This window comes from Lepisma saccharinum, chromosome 23 (genome assembly GCF_977018435.1).
Source record: "Lepisma saccharinum chromosome 23, izLepSacc3.1, whole genome shotgun sequence".
NCBI lineage: Eukaryota > Metazoa > Arthropoda > Insecta > Zygentoma > Lepismatidae > Lepisma > Lepisma saccharinum.
The window spans coordinates 52,822,473-52,841,069 of record NC_139251.1 but is presented as its reverse complement, the minus strand read 5'-3'; the positions used below and the strand labels follow the sequence as shown (position 1 = coordinate 52,841,069).

The 18,597-nt window shown below is 35.7% G+C and overlaps 1 protein-coding gene across 1 annotated transcript in view; it reads left to right on the top strand.

Moving 5' to 3' along the window:
- Window positions 1-18,597, top strand: part of LOC146005292 (uncharacterized) — a 118,260-nt gene that overhangs the window by 40,411 nt on the left and 59,252 nt on the right. The window lies entirely within an intron of this gene.

Below are 18,597 nucleotides of genomic sequence, written 5' to 3'. Positions count from 1 at the left end.
CCCCACCCGCCGTATTAACCAGACGTTGCTCCTTCGTACTACTACTTGTTCGATTGCATGAATAACGATTTGATTGGACAGTGGTTCACTTCTTCAGAAGATATCGAAAAATGGGTCTCTGACTTGATCTCTTCAAAGGATGAGGACTTCTTTCGCCACGGAATCCGTAACTTTCCTGACAGATGGGCGAAAGTGGTGGCTCGCGATGGACAATATTTTTCTTAAGGTATTTATGTATTTTGTGTTTGAACTACAGCTTCAATGTGTGCGTAACAACCGCACGAATTAATTCCTAGACCAAATATATATATTATATATCAGGGTGGTGACAGACCTGGAAAGTAATGGAATTAGAGAGGTCAAAAGAAATCAGGGAAATTTGTCTTGACAAATGTTTCTTTGTTGAACTGTAGATGCTACACAATGCAATGAACCTACCAGGCATTTGATTTTGAAGAAGTTGTAATAAGCACTGCATTTAAATGGGAAATCATGTTGCCAGCCTTTGGCGTAAACTTTTAGGTCTCTATTATTGATTGGACACAACACGGTGCCAGAAACATGTGATGGAAGGTGAGGAGGTGGGGAAGGTGAAATTTCCAGTGAGGCAGACACATTTGATGAAGCCGGCCTCCGCAGTGGAGTGGTTAGCACATCACGCTATGACGCCGGGGGTCCCAGGTTTGAATCCTGGCCTGGGCATGGATGTTTGTGAGTGTCCATTCATCAAATTCATCATATCATCACTCATCCCCATCTTTGCAAATTAGCCAAACGTGGCACAAAAAGCGAAGTAAAATAAACAAATCAATCAATATTAGATGAACCTCTAAATGACACATTTCAAATGTATTGACATATTTTTTTTCTTGTCTGTGGGAGCTATGAGGGGTCGGACCTGTCAACCAGAAGGGTTCATCTTCTCTGGCACCGTCCGACAGATGTCAAAAAACTGTAGTACGGCATTATGTGGACATTATGAAGGAACATTGAGACGAATGAGGGCTTTTATCCAACCTGATTTTTTTGTTGTATGCCGTGGAACGACATTTGTTCTATCAAATATTTAGGTTCCATTGATGCATATGATTTTTGTCGAAAAAATCTGACTAATGAAAAGATTCTCTCGGGCTTGACATGTTTTCCACAACTCACCTGGTTGATAGCCTGAGAGGATTATTTCCTCATTAGTCGCCAGAAAAACTTCAAGACTTACTTAAATCTGACTAATGTTGAATTGCAACAAAATGTCACTCCGGCATAAAAACACATGCATGGCACTCTTATGCCTGCAATTTTTTTGTCTTGAGTAGTACAACATTTTGTCGGACAAACTTTCAGGCTCTCAATCCTAAGAACATATTGTTTTCTTCAATCAATCTTCCTCTGCCAGCTCTACCGAATTTTCACTTTGTGTCTATTGTTATTGAATTTAACAGGCTGAATCTTTATACGAGGACAGTCCAGATAGTATGTTCCAATTAGCCATAAATTAAAACACAAGCTTCGGTAATAGTTTACATTTTATTGTCTTAATTATAGTGACCCATTGCTTACTTTTTCACATATTCACCACTGTTCTTCAGGTATTTGTGTTAGTGTGGCACAAAATTTTGTAACCCCATGTCATTAGCCTGCCTCCAAGAAACTCTCTGTACAGCAGCGTTACTGTCTAAATGTGTCCTGCCAAACTGCTTCAGCTGAAGGAAGAGATGAAAGTCATAGTGCGTGATGTCTGGGCTACCACTTAAAATGATGCAAAAGAGCCCACTCGCGATCAGGTGTGTTTTGGGTCGTACATAATTGATTTTTCATAACAGGTCTACCATTTTCTTGTTCTACATTTTGAGATAAATTACTATTTACATTCAGAACTTTCTGAATTTGTTACCTCTGGAGTTACATTTCTACACTTCTGATAATTCACTGACATTATTTTCAACACATAAAGTGTCGCTTGAATGTTGTCTTCTTTTATAGGTGCAGTCCTCCATTCATATTGGGGGTTAGGCGTAGAGCTGACAACTCTGCACTGTAAAAAGACATGTCAAGAAACAGCAATATAAGGCCATGGATGTTCCCAAGATAAAATATTCCGGAGGTAGAATAGGCCCGCATTCGGATCTCCGGGCAGGGACTACTTTGGGAGGTCCCTGGACTAAGGATAAGATTTACATTAGGAATAAGGATATTAAATTAGGCACCTGGAATGTTCTGAGCCTTTACCAGCCTGGGGCATTTCAGTGTACGGTAAATGAGATAGTTAAGTATAAATTAGATGTAATAGCTGTCCAGGAAGTTAGGTGGCCAAGAGAAGGGAATTGTAAAATTAAAATTTATACTTTTTTCTATGGTGGTACTGAAAATCATAATTTTGGAACAGGCTTTTTCATAAATAGTAGAATTATCTCGGCTCTTAAAACAGTAGAATTTATTAAAGAAAGGATATCATATGCAGTTTTACAGGGTAGGTGGTGTAGAATTATTTTAATAAACATACATGCACCAACGGAAGATAAAGATGATAATACTAAAGATGATTTTTATGCAGAGTTAGAACAGGTCTTTGATAAATTTTCTCGGTATGATATGAAAATTCTGATAGGTGACTGTACTGCACAGATTGGCAAAGAAGAGACATTTAAACCCATGATTGGTAAAGAAAGTCTTCATGGATTAAGTAATGATAATGGTATAAGATTGATTACTTTTGCAACCTCAAAGAATTTAATTGTGAAAAGTACCACTTTTAAACATAAAGATATCCATAAATATACCTGGTCTTCTCCAGATGGTAAAACTCATAATCAGATAGATCATATTCTCATTGATAAGAGAAGGCATACTAGTATAATTGACGTTCGTACACATAGAAGTGCTTTGTGCCAGTGACCATTATTTAGTAATTGCTAAATTAAGATAAATCATAACCAACAAAATCTAAAAGTTCTAAAATTTAATACAGGAAAATTTGCTGATGAAAGAATTAAGAAAGATTACCAAATTAAACTGTCAAATAGATTTGATGTTTTGCAGGATTTAATGATGATGAAAATATAAATGAGAATTGGGAGCACATACGTAATGCAATAGAATCAGCAGCTAAAGAAAGTATAGGATATCATAAACCAAGAAAAAGTAAACCATGGTTTGATAACGAATGTCATAATATAATAGAAATAAGAAATCAGGCTAGACTTAGGTGGTTAAATAACTCTGATGGTACAAATCTAAGCAATTACAATAGAATAAAGCGAGAAGTTAACTGCATGCTTAGAAGTAAAAAAAGAGATTACTAGAAACGCAAAATTAACGAAATTGAAACAAACAGCAAAAATAAAAATATCAGAGGTTTATATAAAGGTGTAAATGAATTTTAAAAGGGGTGGCAACCTAAAGTAAACTTGATAATAGCTAAAGACGGTGATTTTCTAGCTGACCCAAGCGATATTCTAAATAGATGAAAGAACTACTTTAATGACCTTTTAAATGTTCATGTAGGAGATAAATCAGAAGTAAATGAAGTGCACATACATCGAAGTAAATGAAGTGCACACAGCAGAACCTTTAGTTCCAGAACCTAACTTGACTGAAGTTCAAGATGCTATTAAATGGCTAAAGAATAACAAAGCACCTGGCACTGATTTAATACCAGCTGAGTTAATTAAATATTGTGGAAATTTGTTAATATGTCAAATTCATAAATTAATTTGTTTAATATGGAATAAAGAAGAAATCCCTCAACGGTGGAAAGAATCCATAATGGTTCCTGTGTTTAAAAAAGGTGATAAAATGAACTGTAATAATTACTGTGGAATTTCTCTACTCTCAACAAGACTAACACCATATGCTAATGAAATTATAGGCGATTATCAATGTAGATTTAAACGTAACAGATCAACTACAGATCAAATTTTTCACATTAGACAGACACTTGAAAAAGTGGGAATATAATCAAAATGTCCATCAGCTATTCATTGATTTCAAAAAAGCATATGATTCGGTCAAAAAAGATAAATTATATATTAGTAGAGTTTGGAATACCTAAGAAGCTTGTTAGTACGATAAAAGTATGCACCAGTGAAACAGAAAGTAAAATTCGTGTGGGTATTAATGTGTCTGACAAATTTGATGGGTTAAAACAAGGAGATGCATTATCTCCATTGCTCTTTAATTTTGCCTTAGAGTATGCTGTTAGGAAGATAAAAGAAACTAACGAAGGACTAAAATTAAATGGTGTGACTCAATTGTTAGCATATGCAGATGATGTAGACTTACTGGGGGATGATGTGAATACAATTAAGAATAATTCTAAAATATTTTTGAAAACTGCTAAATAGATAGGTTTGAAAGTTAACAAAGAGAAAATTAAATATATGTTTACAGGCCGAAACCAAGTGTTAGGTAATAATCAAAATCTAATTATTGACAACAACTCGTTTGAACAAGTTTCCAATTTCAAATACTTAGGAGTAATATTAACAAGTGAAAATTATATTAAAGAGGAAATAAGAAGTAGACTTAATTCAGGAAGTGCATGTTACTTCTCTCTTCATAAACTTTTGTTTTCTCGTTTAATATCTAAGAAACTAAAAGTTAAAATATACAAAACAGTAATTTTGCCTGTAGTATTATATGGGTGTGAAACTTGGTCCCTTACATTAAAAGAGGAACATAAATTGAGAGTATTTCAAAATAAGATCCTTAGGAAAATATTTGGACCTAAAAGGGATGAGGAGACAGATGAGTGGAGAAGGTTACATAATTTAGAACTACATAATTTGTATTCATGTCCAGATATTATTAGAATAATTAAATTAAGAAGACTTAGGTGGGCAGGCCACGTGGCACAAATGGGAGAGGAAAGAGGAGTCTACAGGTTTGTTGTTGGGAAACGTGGTGGTAAGAGACCTGTAGGAAGGCCAAGACTAAGATGGAGGGACAACGTTGAGATAGACCTAAAGGAAATCGGTAAAGAGTATATAGATCTTGCTCAAGATAGGGACAGATGGAAGGTCTGTGTTGCTGCAGCCATGAACCTTCGGGTTTAAGAAGGCTAGAGAGTTAGTTCGTCATCTCACTGATAAGTAAAGTGTTTTTTCTGGATAACATTAATGCTGACTTCTGCCTGTTATTAATTTATGCTGGCCTCCATTTGGGATGGAGTGGTTACCACAATGCACTACTATACACACACACACACACACACACACACACACACACACACACACACACACACACACATTCTTGTCATAGTAGTACATTGTACTAACCACTCTGTCACACACAGAGGCCAACATAAATTAATAACAGACTGAAGTCAGCATTAATATTATTGTTTATATACACACATGCAAACACACTGTTTAATTGATTTGAAATAAAATTTTTGATAAATTGAAATCACACAGACCCTTTATATTGTGTGTGTGGGTGGTGAGAGGGGTTGAGAGTGGTCACCCTAGTATATCTCCTTTCAGGTTATTACTGTTAGATACATTGATTAAATGTGCTCTTCAATGAACATTTTCAAACAATGATTTACATTCATATCTTAAAGAGACTTATGTTCCAACTCTTGCAAGAGGCAGGCAAAATATCAACATTTAATAATGAGAAATTACAAAATTTATTCATTAAAACAACAAATTACTCTAATCTCATTTAGTCATAACATTAAAAATAATCAAATATTTTATTTAAGCCTGCTTGCAAATGAGAAAAACCCTGCAAAAGTCCCTGTCTAGCTTGTGACTTGTAATAACTTTGAAAATCACTATTTTCCAAAACCAATATAAATCATACACACAAACATACACACTCGCACACACACAAGCACCTCCCCCAAACACCCCCCCCACACACACGCACGCACCCCCACTTACACACACAGACACACTCTTGTCATAGTAGTGCATTGTGCTAATTACTCCGTCACACACAGAGGCGAACATAAATTAATATTGGGCGAAAGTCAGCATTAATATTATAGTGTATATATATATATATATATATATATACACACACACACACACACACACACACACACACACACACACACACACAAACACACTGTTTAATTGAATTGAAATAAAATTTTTGATAAATTGAAATCACATAGACCCTTTACATTGTTAATATATTTGTGTGTGTGGGTGGTGAGAGTGGGTGAGTGGTCACCCTAGTATATCGCCTTCCAGGTTATTACTGTTATATACAGGGTGTTTGAAAAAGAACTCCCTAGATTTAAGTATAAATTTAATAGGGAAAGTAATGAAAACTTACATCAATGAGTACATATCATGAAAGAGGATTCCTTCAAGTTTTGTTCAATGTTAGTACACCTCAACGTGGGATCCATTTGTTGCCCTGCACACATCGAGACAATATTCCACTTCTCGCCACGTATTCACCAACATTTCAGGTGTAACTGTCCCAACCGCAGCGACGATTCTTTCCCGTAAATGATTGATGTCTCTGATCCTAGCACTGTACACAGCATTTTTTATGTGGCCCCAAAAGAAAACGTCCAGTAGGGTTAAGTCTGGGCTTCGTGGTGGCTATGGTATTGGGCCAGCCCTGGCTATCCACCTTCCTGGAAAGCGAGTGTTAAGAATTGCACGCACCTGTTTACTGTAATGAGGTGGGGCGCCATCTTGTTGGAAAAAAACAAGCCCCTTTTCCACCTCAATATCGTCCATTTGGGGAAAGACGTACTCTGTCAACATGTCATGGTAAACGTCCCTGTTTATTGTTTTCTTCTACAAAAATGAAAGGACCAACCACACGATCTTCCATCAAACCGCACCAGACATTAAGTTTGGGAGAGTCACGTTGATGCTGAATAACTTCATGTGGATGCTCTGCGCCCCAAATGCTACAATTATGACGATTAACTGTTCCACTGACATGAAATGCAGCCTCGTCAGAAAAAAGAATGTTTGGTAAAAAATTGTCATCATCATCAATTCTGTGTAGAAAGTCAACTCCAAACTTATACCTTTGGATTTTATCAGTAGGTTTCACTTCATGTAACAGTTGCAATTTGTAGGCGCGCAACTTTAGTCTTTTACGAACAACATCATACACTGTACCTTTAGGCACTCCTAATTGTAGACTACATGTGGCCAATGTCTTCTTCGGGCTCCGAACACTCGAAACACGGATCTGTTCAACATCATCTTCGGAAGTTCTCGGTCTACCTGGTGATTTACCTTTTAAAACACTACCGGTTTCCTTGAAAGACTTTAGCCAATGAGGGATAGTTTTTGCTGTAGGTGGTTCACCACCATACTGACGTCTAAAATTACGTTGCACTGTTATAACTGACTCAGTTTTCACAAACCAAATAACACACTGCGCCTTCTGTTGCGGAGTACACATTGTTACTGAGTTGCTCTGCACTACACGAACTGAACTGAGGGAACAAAAGAAAAAACACCGCTCTGGTGTCATCTCAAGGTCAAGCAGACCTACCAACTGCAAGGATGCCAAACTTGAGAGTTGATGAATCAAACACCACAAACTAGAATACTGTATGTCACTTTGTACAGATTCTAGGACACATTAAAACTAGGGAGTTCTTTTTCAAACACGCTGTACATTGATTAAATGTGCTCTTCAATGAAAATTTTCAAACAATGATATACATTCATATCTTAGAGAGACTTATGTTTCAACTTAAAACTTCAAACCAAAATCACTTCTAATAGGATTTCTTTCTTGCAGTTTGACACTAGAGACAGCATTCTGCTGTGTGACTAAGAGTAGTGGAACGACTCTGGAATCTACAAGAGAAGGAGAATCTACAAAATCTTTAAACTCTGAAGGTTTTGCTATTTGTAATGATGGAATTAATTTGTTTAGTGATAAATGTGAACTTGCTGTTCACATGCAAAATGATAGTAGAACAAAATCTTTTGAGTGCTCAATGTGCAAGGACCCATTTAAGGAAATAAAATGTCTCGTGGAATATAGAGGAGGTCATAATGGTGGAAAGTCTTTTTTGTGTTCAACCTGTAGCAAATCTCTATCATTAAAACACAGTTTTAGAAAGCATTTGAAAACTCATAGTGTTGGAAGCAAGGAAGATCTTCGAAAACATTCCAGAACTCATACTGGAGACAAGCCCTTTGTATGTTCAGTGTGTAACAATACGTTTGCAGTGAAGTCAAGTCTTAGGAAACATATAAGAATTCATATTGGAGAGAAGCCCCATGTGTGTTCAACATGTAACAAATCATTTGCATGGAAGGATAGTCTTGAAAAACATTTAATAATTCATACTGGAGTGAAGCCCCATGTGTGTTCAACATGTAACAAATCATTTGGAAGGATGGCAGATCTTACAAAACATTTAATAATTCATACTGGAGAGAAGCCCCATGTGTGTTCAACGTGTAACAAATCATTTCAATGGAAGTATAGACTTGAAAAACATTTAATAATACATACTGGAGAGAAGCCCCATGTGTGTTCAACATGTAACAAATCATTTGCGTGGAAGTTTAGCCTTGAAAAACATTTAATAATTCATACTGGAGAGAAGCCCCATGTATGTTCAACATGTAACAAATCATTTGGAAGGATGGCAGATCTTAGAAAACATTTAATAATTCATACTGGAGAGAAGCCCCATGTGTGTTCAACATGTAACAAATCATTTGCACGAGAGAATGAACTTAGGAGACATTTAATAATTCATACTGGAGAGAAACCCTACCTTTGTTTAACATGTAACAAATCATTTGCATGGAAGGATAGCCTTGAAAAACATATAATAATTCATACTGGAGAGAAGCCCCATATGTGTTCAACATGTAACAAATCATTTGGAAGGATGGCAGATCTTAGAAAACATTTAATAATTCATACTGGAGAGAAGCCCCATGTGTGTTCGACATGTAACAAATCATTTGCATGGAAGGATGGCCTTGAAAAACATTTAATAATTCATACTGCAGAGAAACCCTACCTTTGTTCAACGTGTAACAAATCATTTGCACGAAAGAAAGATCTTGAAAAACATTTAATAATTCATACTGGAGAGAAGCCCCATGTATGTTTAACGTGTAACAAATCATTTGCATGGAAGCATGGCCTTGAAAAGCATTTAATAATTCATACTGGAGAGAAACCCCATGTGTGTTCAACATGTAACAAATCATTTGCATGGAAGCCTAGCCTTGAAAAACATTTAATAATTCATACTGGAGAGAAGCCCCATGTGTGTTCAACATGTAACAAATCATTTGGAAGGATGGCAGATCTTAGAAAACATTTAATAATTCATACTTGAGAGAAGCCCCATGTATGTTCAACATGTAACAAATCATTTGGATGGATGGCAGATCTTAGAAAACATTTAATAATTCATACTGGAGAGAAGCCCCATGTGTGTTCGACATGTAACAAATCATTTGCATGGAAGGATGGCCTTGAAAAACATTTAATAATTCATACTGGAGAGAAACCCTACCTTTGTTCAACATGTAACAAATCATTTGCACGAAAGAAAGATCTTGAAAAACATTTAATAATTCATACTGGAGAGAAGCCCCATGTATGTTCAACATGTAACAAATCATTTGGATGGATGGCAGATCTTAGAAAACATTTAATAATTCATACTGGAGAGAAGCCCCATGTGTGTTCGACATGTAACAAATCATTTGCATGGAAGGATGGCCTTGAAAAACATTTAATAATTCATACTGGAGAGAAACCCTACCTTTGTTTAACATGTAACAAATCATTTGCATGGAAGGATAGCCTTGAAAAACATATAATAATTCATACTGGAGAGAAGCCCCATATGTGTTCAACATGTAACAAATCATTTGGAAGGATGGCAGATCTTAGAAAACATTTAATAATTCATACTGGAGAGAAGCCCCATGTGTGTTCGACATGTAACAAATCATTTGCATGGAAGGATGGCCTTGAAAAACATTTAATAATTCATACTTGAGAGAAGCCCCATGTATGTTCAACATGTAACAAATCATTTGGATGGATGGCTGATCTTAGAAAACATTTAATAATTCATACTGGAGAGAAGCCCCATGTGTGTTCGACATGTAACGAATCATTTGCATGGAAGGATGGCCTTGAAAAACATTTAATAATTCATACTGGAGAGAAACCCTACCTTTGTTTAACATGTAACAAATCATTTGCATGGAAGGATAGCCTTGAAAAACATATAATAATTCATACTGGAGAGAAGCCCCATATGTGTTCAACATGTAACAAATCATTTGGAAGGATGGCAGATCTTAGAAAACATTTAATAATTCATACTGGAGAGAAGCCCCATGTGTGTTCGACATGTAACAAATCATTTGCATGGAAGGATGGCCTTGAAAAACATTTAATAATTCATACTGGAGAGAAACCCTACCTTTGTTCAACGTGTAACAAATCATTTGCACGAAAGAAAGATCTTGAAAAACATTTAATAATTCATACTGGAGAGAAGCCCCATGTATGTTTAACGTGTAACAAATCATTTGCATGGAAGCATGGCCTTGAAAAGCATTTAATAATTCATACTGGAGAGAAGCCCCATGTGTGTTCAACATGTAACAAATCATTTGGAAGGATGGCAGATCTTAGAAAACATTTAATAATTCATACTTGAGAGAAGCCCCATGTGTGTTCAACATGTAACAAATCATTTGGATGGATGGCAGATCTTAGAAAACATTTAATAATTCATACTGGAGAGAAGCCCCAATGTATGTTCAACATGTAACAAATCATTTGGAAGGATGGCAGATCTTAGAAAACATTTAGTAATTCATACTGGAGAGAAGCCCCATGTATGTTCAACATGTAACAAATCATTTGGATGGATGGCAGATCTTAGAAAACATTTAATAATTCATACTGGAGAGAAGCCCCATGTGTGTTCAACATGTAACAAATCATTTGCACGAGAGAATGAACTTAGGAGACATTTAATAATTCATACTGGAGAGAAACCCTACCTTTGTTCAACATGTAACAAATCATTTGCCTGGAAGGATAGCCTTGAAAAACATATAATAATTCATATTGCAGAGAAGCCCCATATGTGTTCAACATGTAACAAATCATTTAAAAGGATCACAGATCTTAGAAAACATTTAATAATTCATACTGGAGAGAAGCCCCATGTGTGTTCAACATGTAACAAATCATTTGCATGGAAGGATGGCCTTGAAAAACATTTAATAATTCATACTGGAGAGAAACCCTACCTTTTTTCAACGTGTAACAAATCATTTGCACGAAAGAAAGGTCTTGAAAAACATTTAATAATTCATACTGGAGAGAAGCCCCATGTATGTTCAATGTGTAACAAATCATTTGCACGGAAGCATGGCCTTGAAAAGCATTTAATATTTCATACTGGAGAGAAACCCCATGTGTGTTCAACATGTAAGAAATCATTTGCACGGATGGAGAGCCTTGAAAAACATTTAATAATTCATACTAGAGAGAAGCCTTATATGTGTTCAACATGTAACAAATCATTTGTATTGAAGTATAGCCTTGAAAAACATTTAATAATTCATACTGGAGAGAAGCCCCATGTGTGTTCAATATGTAACAAATCATTTGTATGGAAGGCAGATCTTAGAAAAGATTTAATAATTCATAATGGAGAGAAGCCCCATTTGTGCTCAACATGTAAAAAATCATTTGCACGAAAGAATGATCTTAGGAAACAATTAATAATTCATAATGGATAGAAACCCTTTGTATGTTGAGTGTAATAATGCCTTTACACTGAAGTCATATCTTAGAAAACATTTAATAATAAATACTGGAGAGAAACCCTTCCTTTGTTCAATGTGTAACAAATCATTTGCTCGGAGGAAGGTCTTGAAAAACATTGAAGAATTCATGTGTGTTCAGCATGTAACAAATTATTTGCATGAAAGAATGATCTTAGAGAACATTTAATAGTTCATACTGGAGAGAAAGCCTTCGCATGCTCAGTGTGTAATGATTAGAGTTGCAAAAAGCCAGCTTTTTTGAACAGGCCTTTTTTTACCCAATAAAACCTGACACTTTTGGAACGAAAACTGAAATTTTTGTTTTTTTGGCTTTTTACTAATTGCTGCTAACCTATTTCACTTGCAGTGTCATTTAAGAGTTTTATAGGTTAATGAAGTTATATTTTGGAACTACGTAAAGAATCTTACATCCAAGAGACACTAGCTACTAATTTGTTTTTGTCGTATGTGAGTTTGTGGTAAAACTGTCTTATAATCAGGGGATACAAGGTTTTATTCTAAGTGGGGATATATTTCTTAGTGATTTGGATTCCATTTTAAAACTGTAAGTCCAGTCCTGATTAGCTTATCTGAACATAAAATGAACTTAATACAAACTTTCATGTGTTTATGTCATCATATCATTGACCTTTTAGAAACAAAATGATTTGGTTATACTGGAGTTGTGTACCTGTGATGTCACAAATATGAAGCAAATGCTAATATTAAACTATTAGATGTTTCACGACAATTAAAAACTTTAAAATTCACAATACATATGCAGATCTACATGCATATATACCCCATGTAATACTTAAGATCAGTATGCTACTACAAGGGAGATTTAGAGCCGAAAGTTACTTATAAATGTAAAAACTGTTGTTGGAAAATGGCCACATTTTTGATTGAATGTTTTATACAAATAAAATTAATATATTAATATAATTCACAGGTCTATTCATAATACATAAATTCAATTGTGTATTGTTGTTATTACATGAATAGGTAAAAAGAAGGTATAAAAATAGAGATATCTTACGTGTAGTTAAGACAACCAAAATATGTATAAAACAACAGTACAGTTAAGAAATTTATTGTCAAAAATACATAGAATTGAATATTTATTGAATAACAAAGAAAAATATTTTAAATCCAGTTGATGAAAAGCAAAGTCTCTATTAATATTTTATGCATAAGTGGTAGCCGCGCATAAATCTTTTTTGACACTGTCCTTCAAAGCCATATGATGTCAATATAATCCTTGCCTTCCAATAAGTTGGATGGAAGTAAATAACCTTCAGTTATATAACAAATGCTAAACAAGTATATTTTCATTATTTCATTTTCAAACTTCGGAAGTCTTTCGGGGTGGTGGGTTGAAAGGGGCTGAAGTCCAGGTGACATATGTATCTCCTTGGGGGAGGGGGGAGGGGAGGTCCATACATGTGGAACAAAGAGAAGATCCAAAATTCTGTAGAGCTGAATGAATTAGGTTATTTATGTCACTTTTCTGCTAAGTGTAATTGTGACTATATGATGAAATTGATGAAGGAACATATTCACAAACAAAGTCCATACCCAGGATGGGATTCAAGCCCAGAACCCCTGGCATCATAGCATGCTTTGCTAACCATTCTGCCACAGTGGTTGGCAAAGTTGTGTTGCAGTAGGTACTAGAGCTAAACATGCAATCATGGAGTTTCAGTATTATGGTCCAAAGTAGCGGAAAAAAAATTAAGCCCCCCCTCCCTCCCGACCAGAAACACATGGTCATTTACAGGCAAAGGGTGTCACACAGGGTACAGCTTGGAGCTTTTTGTTCTTATCGTTTACATTCAATTCTGATAAATTTTCAAATAGTACTGTATTCCTCAAATTTACAGTGGTTTCAAATTTCCTTGAATTTTTTTATACCATTATCATTGAGTAGCCTTGAAATTCTATGTTTAGTAAATAATCTAATATATAAAAATGGATGTGTGTGTGTGTGTGTGTTTGTTCCCGCATAACTCTCGAACGCCTGGAGCGATTTCAACCAAACTTGATATGCATATAATTTGCAACCTGAAAAGAAATACTGTTGGGTAAGACACCCCTGGCACCCCTGAGGGTGGGGGTGGGAAGGGGTGACGTAAAAATTATCATAAACGACGATATTAGTGTGGAATGCCTAGTTTTCAGGGTTTCTAATATGAATAGTGACACTCCCAATGCCGATCAACTCCAAGACACCTCTGGTACTCCTAGGTGTGTGGGTGGGAAGGGTTGACATGTAAAAATGATCGAAAACGACCGACAGTGAATTCCATAGTTTTCGGGGTCTCTAGGATGAATAGTGATACTCCCAATGCCGTTCAACAACAAGACACCACAGGCACTGCTAGGGTGGTGGCAGAAGGGGGTGAAATGTAAACATAATCGAAAACGACAGATATTAGTGTGGAATCCATAGTTTTCGGGTTTGCTAAGATGAAACATATATTCTTTCTTGACTGCTTTGAAAAAGCCAGGTCAGGGATTAAAATGAATGGACTGTTTGGTAGCCTTACATCAATGGCTGTACAAACTAAAGCTACCAATTTTGCAGACATTTCAAACCTGCCTCTCTACACAAGAACATATTAAGTTATGCAAGGACAAAATATCTTTTTTTTTAAATCTTGAAAAATCATGGATGTTATTTTTTATGGCTTTTTATAGATTCCCATTTAAATATTACATAGCTGGAGGAGAAGGGGTGGGGGTATGGCTCCTCCCCTGAGTACAGGTAGGCATAAAGTAATGTTGTCACCTTGTTCCAGGTTCAATCCCCAATGAAAGCACAGTGGTTCAAGTCCCATTTTAAGTTGTAGGTCGAACACCAATTAACGTGAATGAGCATAAAGTGGGCTTAAACAAACAAAACGTTACTTATAGAGAGCTGTATTTTTAAAAAATGTAATTCGTGGCAAATATATTTCAGTTTTGGGGCCACAATGCACTTGGGCAGTGTTCCGCAACCGGTGTGCCACGGCACACTAGTGTGCGGTCACAAGGTGAAAGGTGTGACGCGAACTTTCACCTACTATTGTAATATTGTAAGAAATTAATTGTCGATTTTAAGTAAGAAGATGCTTGTTTATTCTTGCTGATAACTGTTATGTTTCCATAGAAATTGAATGTAATTTATTTACTCAATATTGTTATACATTGCTCATCTTATATGTATTCTCGCCTGTAATATAGGGCCGGCTTGATGGGTTACAGGCGGCAAGCTTTGTGTTCACCGCAAAGTCGCCGAAGGACCCACACATTGTCAGACAACAATTACAGTATTTCAGTTCAGTTCTATCACAGCTGTTCTCTGTAGCGCGAATATTGGATTGCTACACCAGTCTTACTATTTTCTTTTTTCGATATGGATAAGTTCCTTGTACGGAGTGGTCCGTCCTCGAGTGCAAGTAGTGAAACCATCGAGCCTGAAAAAAAGAAACAGAAAGTAGTTCACCGGCAATATAATGATAACTATTTATCTTACGTTTTTTTTTTTTTTTGGTGTGGTGACAAAAAATGCCCAATCCCCGAGTATGTTGTGTGTGGTGAAAAACTCAGTAATGCTGCTATGGTTCCCAGTTAATTAAAACGACATTTGTCAACAAAACATTCCTCTCTGTTAAGTAAAGATGTGAATTATTTTCGTCGGTTGTTGGAACAAAATAAAAAAAACAAGTGACGCTCATGACTACGTCGGTACGTGTTTCGCAAAACATACAGGAAGCTAGCTATAAGGTAGCCGAACTTATCGTAAAGGCCAAAAAACCACACACAATAGCAGAAACATTGTTAATGCTTGTGTGTAAAGAAATGGTAAAAATAGTTGTGGGTTCAGAAGCTGCTACTGAAATTTAAAAAATCTCTCCTCTGACACATTCAGCCGCCGAGTTAGTAACATGTCCAGTGACATCGAAAACATTACGAAGGAGAAAATAAAGAGCAGTCAAAAGTTCTCACTTCAGATCGACGAGTCCACCGATATTGGCGGTCACACACAACTTCTTTCCTACATAAGGCATGTTGATGGAGATGTAATTGCAAGTAATTTCTTTTTTTGCAAAGAACTACTCGAGTGAGCAACCGGTGAAGAAATATTTCGTATGACTAATGAATATGTGGTCCGTAATGAATTAACATGGGAGGACTGTGTTAGTGTTTGTACAGATGGAGCCGCTTCTATGACAGGCCGAGTGAAAGGATTCGTGGGTAAAGTATGAGAATTAAATCCTAACTTACGAACCGACCATTGTCTCATTCACCGTGAAGCCATTGTTGCTAAGTCTTTGCCATCTCCTCTGAAAATTGTGATGGACGAAGTAAAAGTCGTGAACTTCATCAAATCGCGGCCCCTAAATATGAAGCTTTTTAATGTTTTGTGTCAAGAAATGGGATCAGAGCACACTACACTTCTGCTACATACAGAAGTACGATGGTTATCTCGAGGTAAAGTGTTAACGTGAATGTTTGAACTTAACGAGGAGGTACTTTCATTTTTGACTATTGAGGGGCATGAGTATGCGGATTTATTTGCAGATGATGAATGGGTATCTAAGTTGGCATATCTTTCTGATATTTTCGTACACTTGAATGAACTAAACAGAAAAATGCAAGGTAGAAACAAAAATATTCTGACTAGTATGGTAAGATTCAAAGGATTTATTAATAAGTTGAACTTGTGGATACAGACAATTGAAAATGGATCGTCTGACATGTTCCAAACTGTGTGGCCCCTTGCTGACGATAACAAGGTGTTGATGGACTTAATTAAAGAACATTTCGTACTCTTGCAGCAGACTTTCAAAAAATATTTTAGAGAGAGCGTTGAAGATTGTGAGTAGGTTCGTGATTGATTCAGTAAGAATTCGAAATATCTTCCGAAGAATTTACGCTTACAAGAGGAACTGGCAGATTTGAAAGCAGACAGAACATTGAAATTAAAATTTTTCGAAGTACCTTTGGATACATTTTGGTTGTCAATAAGCAGTGAATACCCAGCTATCTCCGAGATGGCAGTTAATGTTTTATTACCATTTTCAACTACTTATTAGTGTGAACTGGGCTTGTCGACGTTGACTGCAATTAAAACATCAAAGAGAGAGAGATTCAAATCCATCGATGAAGAAATGAGGCTTGCAGTGTCAAGGATTCCTCCACGAATCAGCCATCTGTGTGCAGCTAAGCAGGCTCAAGTATCACATTGAAAGTATGAGTAGAGTTATTTACTTTAAAATTCGTACTAGAAATATGTATTTTCTACAGTGAATTAAAGTTAATAAATTTTTAATAAATGCATAAGTCTATTCATGTTTTATATAATAATAATAACAACAATGATAATAATAATTGATTACATAACGACGTAATATTTCGTAATTATATTAAGATTCATATGATTTTGAGGGGACAGACATTTTGGTGTGTTGAATCTAGGCCCATCTGGGGTGTGCCGTGAGTAAAAAATGGTTGCGGAACACTGCACTAGGGCAGTGCCTCTCAACTGGCAGACTGTGGCCCGGTACCCGGCTTTGGCATGAATATACTAAGCCATGAGAGTTCATTAAATCAAATGGTTGCCAAGTATTTTAAATGAAATTTTATATTTGTCAAAAAGCCTAGACATATATCATATTCCATTATTTATTAATACTTAATTTCAAGTGTGCATATTAAAGCATAAAGTTAAAAAATAATAATAACAACAATGATAATAATAATTGATTACATAACGACGTAATATTTCGTAATTATATTAAGATTCATATGATTTTGAGGGGACAGACATTTTGGTGTGTTGAATCTAGGCCCATCTGGGGTGTGCCGTGAGTAAAAAATGGTTGCGGAACACTGCACTAGGGCAGTGCCTCTCAACTGGCAGACTGTGGCCCGGTACCCGGCTTTGGCATGAATATACTAAGCCATGAGAGTTCATTAAATCAAATGGTTGCCAAGTATTTTAAATGAAATTTTATATTTGTCAAAAAGCCTAGACATATATCATATTCCATTATTTATTAATACTTAATTTCAAGTGTGCATATTAAAGCATAAAGTTAAAAAAATAGAAATTTGAATTTTTTTTGAGAAGGGCGAATTTACCTTGCTGTGGTGCCACAATGTTTGAGAACCACTACATTAGGTTGCCAAAATACACCTCATTTGTACCATGACCAAGTTTAGTGGCCATTAATTCAAATTATATGTGATACACTTGAGAACCAGAATACAAATATGTTATGCCAAATACAATTGTAATGGAGTTTGATAGTAGATTTTCGTTTATAGACATAATTCAAGAAGAAATTGTATCATCAAGGTTACATTTGATTAAGTGAGTTAAAATATGTAGCAACATTTCTTCATGTTTTGCTTTTTGTGCAAATCCAAATATTGAAAATCGATACCCAGGTTCGATACCAAGTGGAGCCACATTGCGCAGTAGAGTGGATCCCACTTAAACTGTAGGTCCAGTCCCGATGATCCTATCTGTGCATAAAGTGGACTTAACAAACAAGTCACACATTGAAAATTATACTGTTAGATTCTATTTACAATATATGTAAAACTACTCAAGTTATGTGAGTGTATATACTATTTCGATATATTTAAAGAAAAACACTGAAATTTGAAAATAACATTTGGGAGAAACTATCCACTCAAAAAAGCTATCATTTTTGTAAAATACTTTGTCTGCTATGAATTCTATGTTGAAAGTTGTACTTTAAATGTACATATGGTCATCTTTTCACAGTAGAGAAATAAATAAAAGTGGTGAAATAAAATAAATGCAGCCAAGCAATGT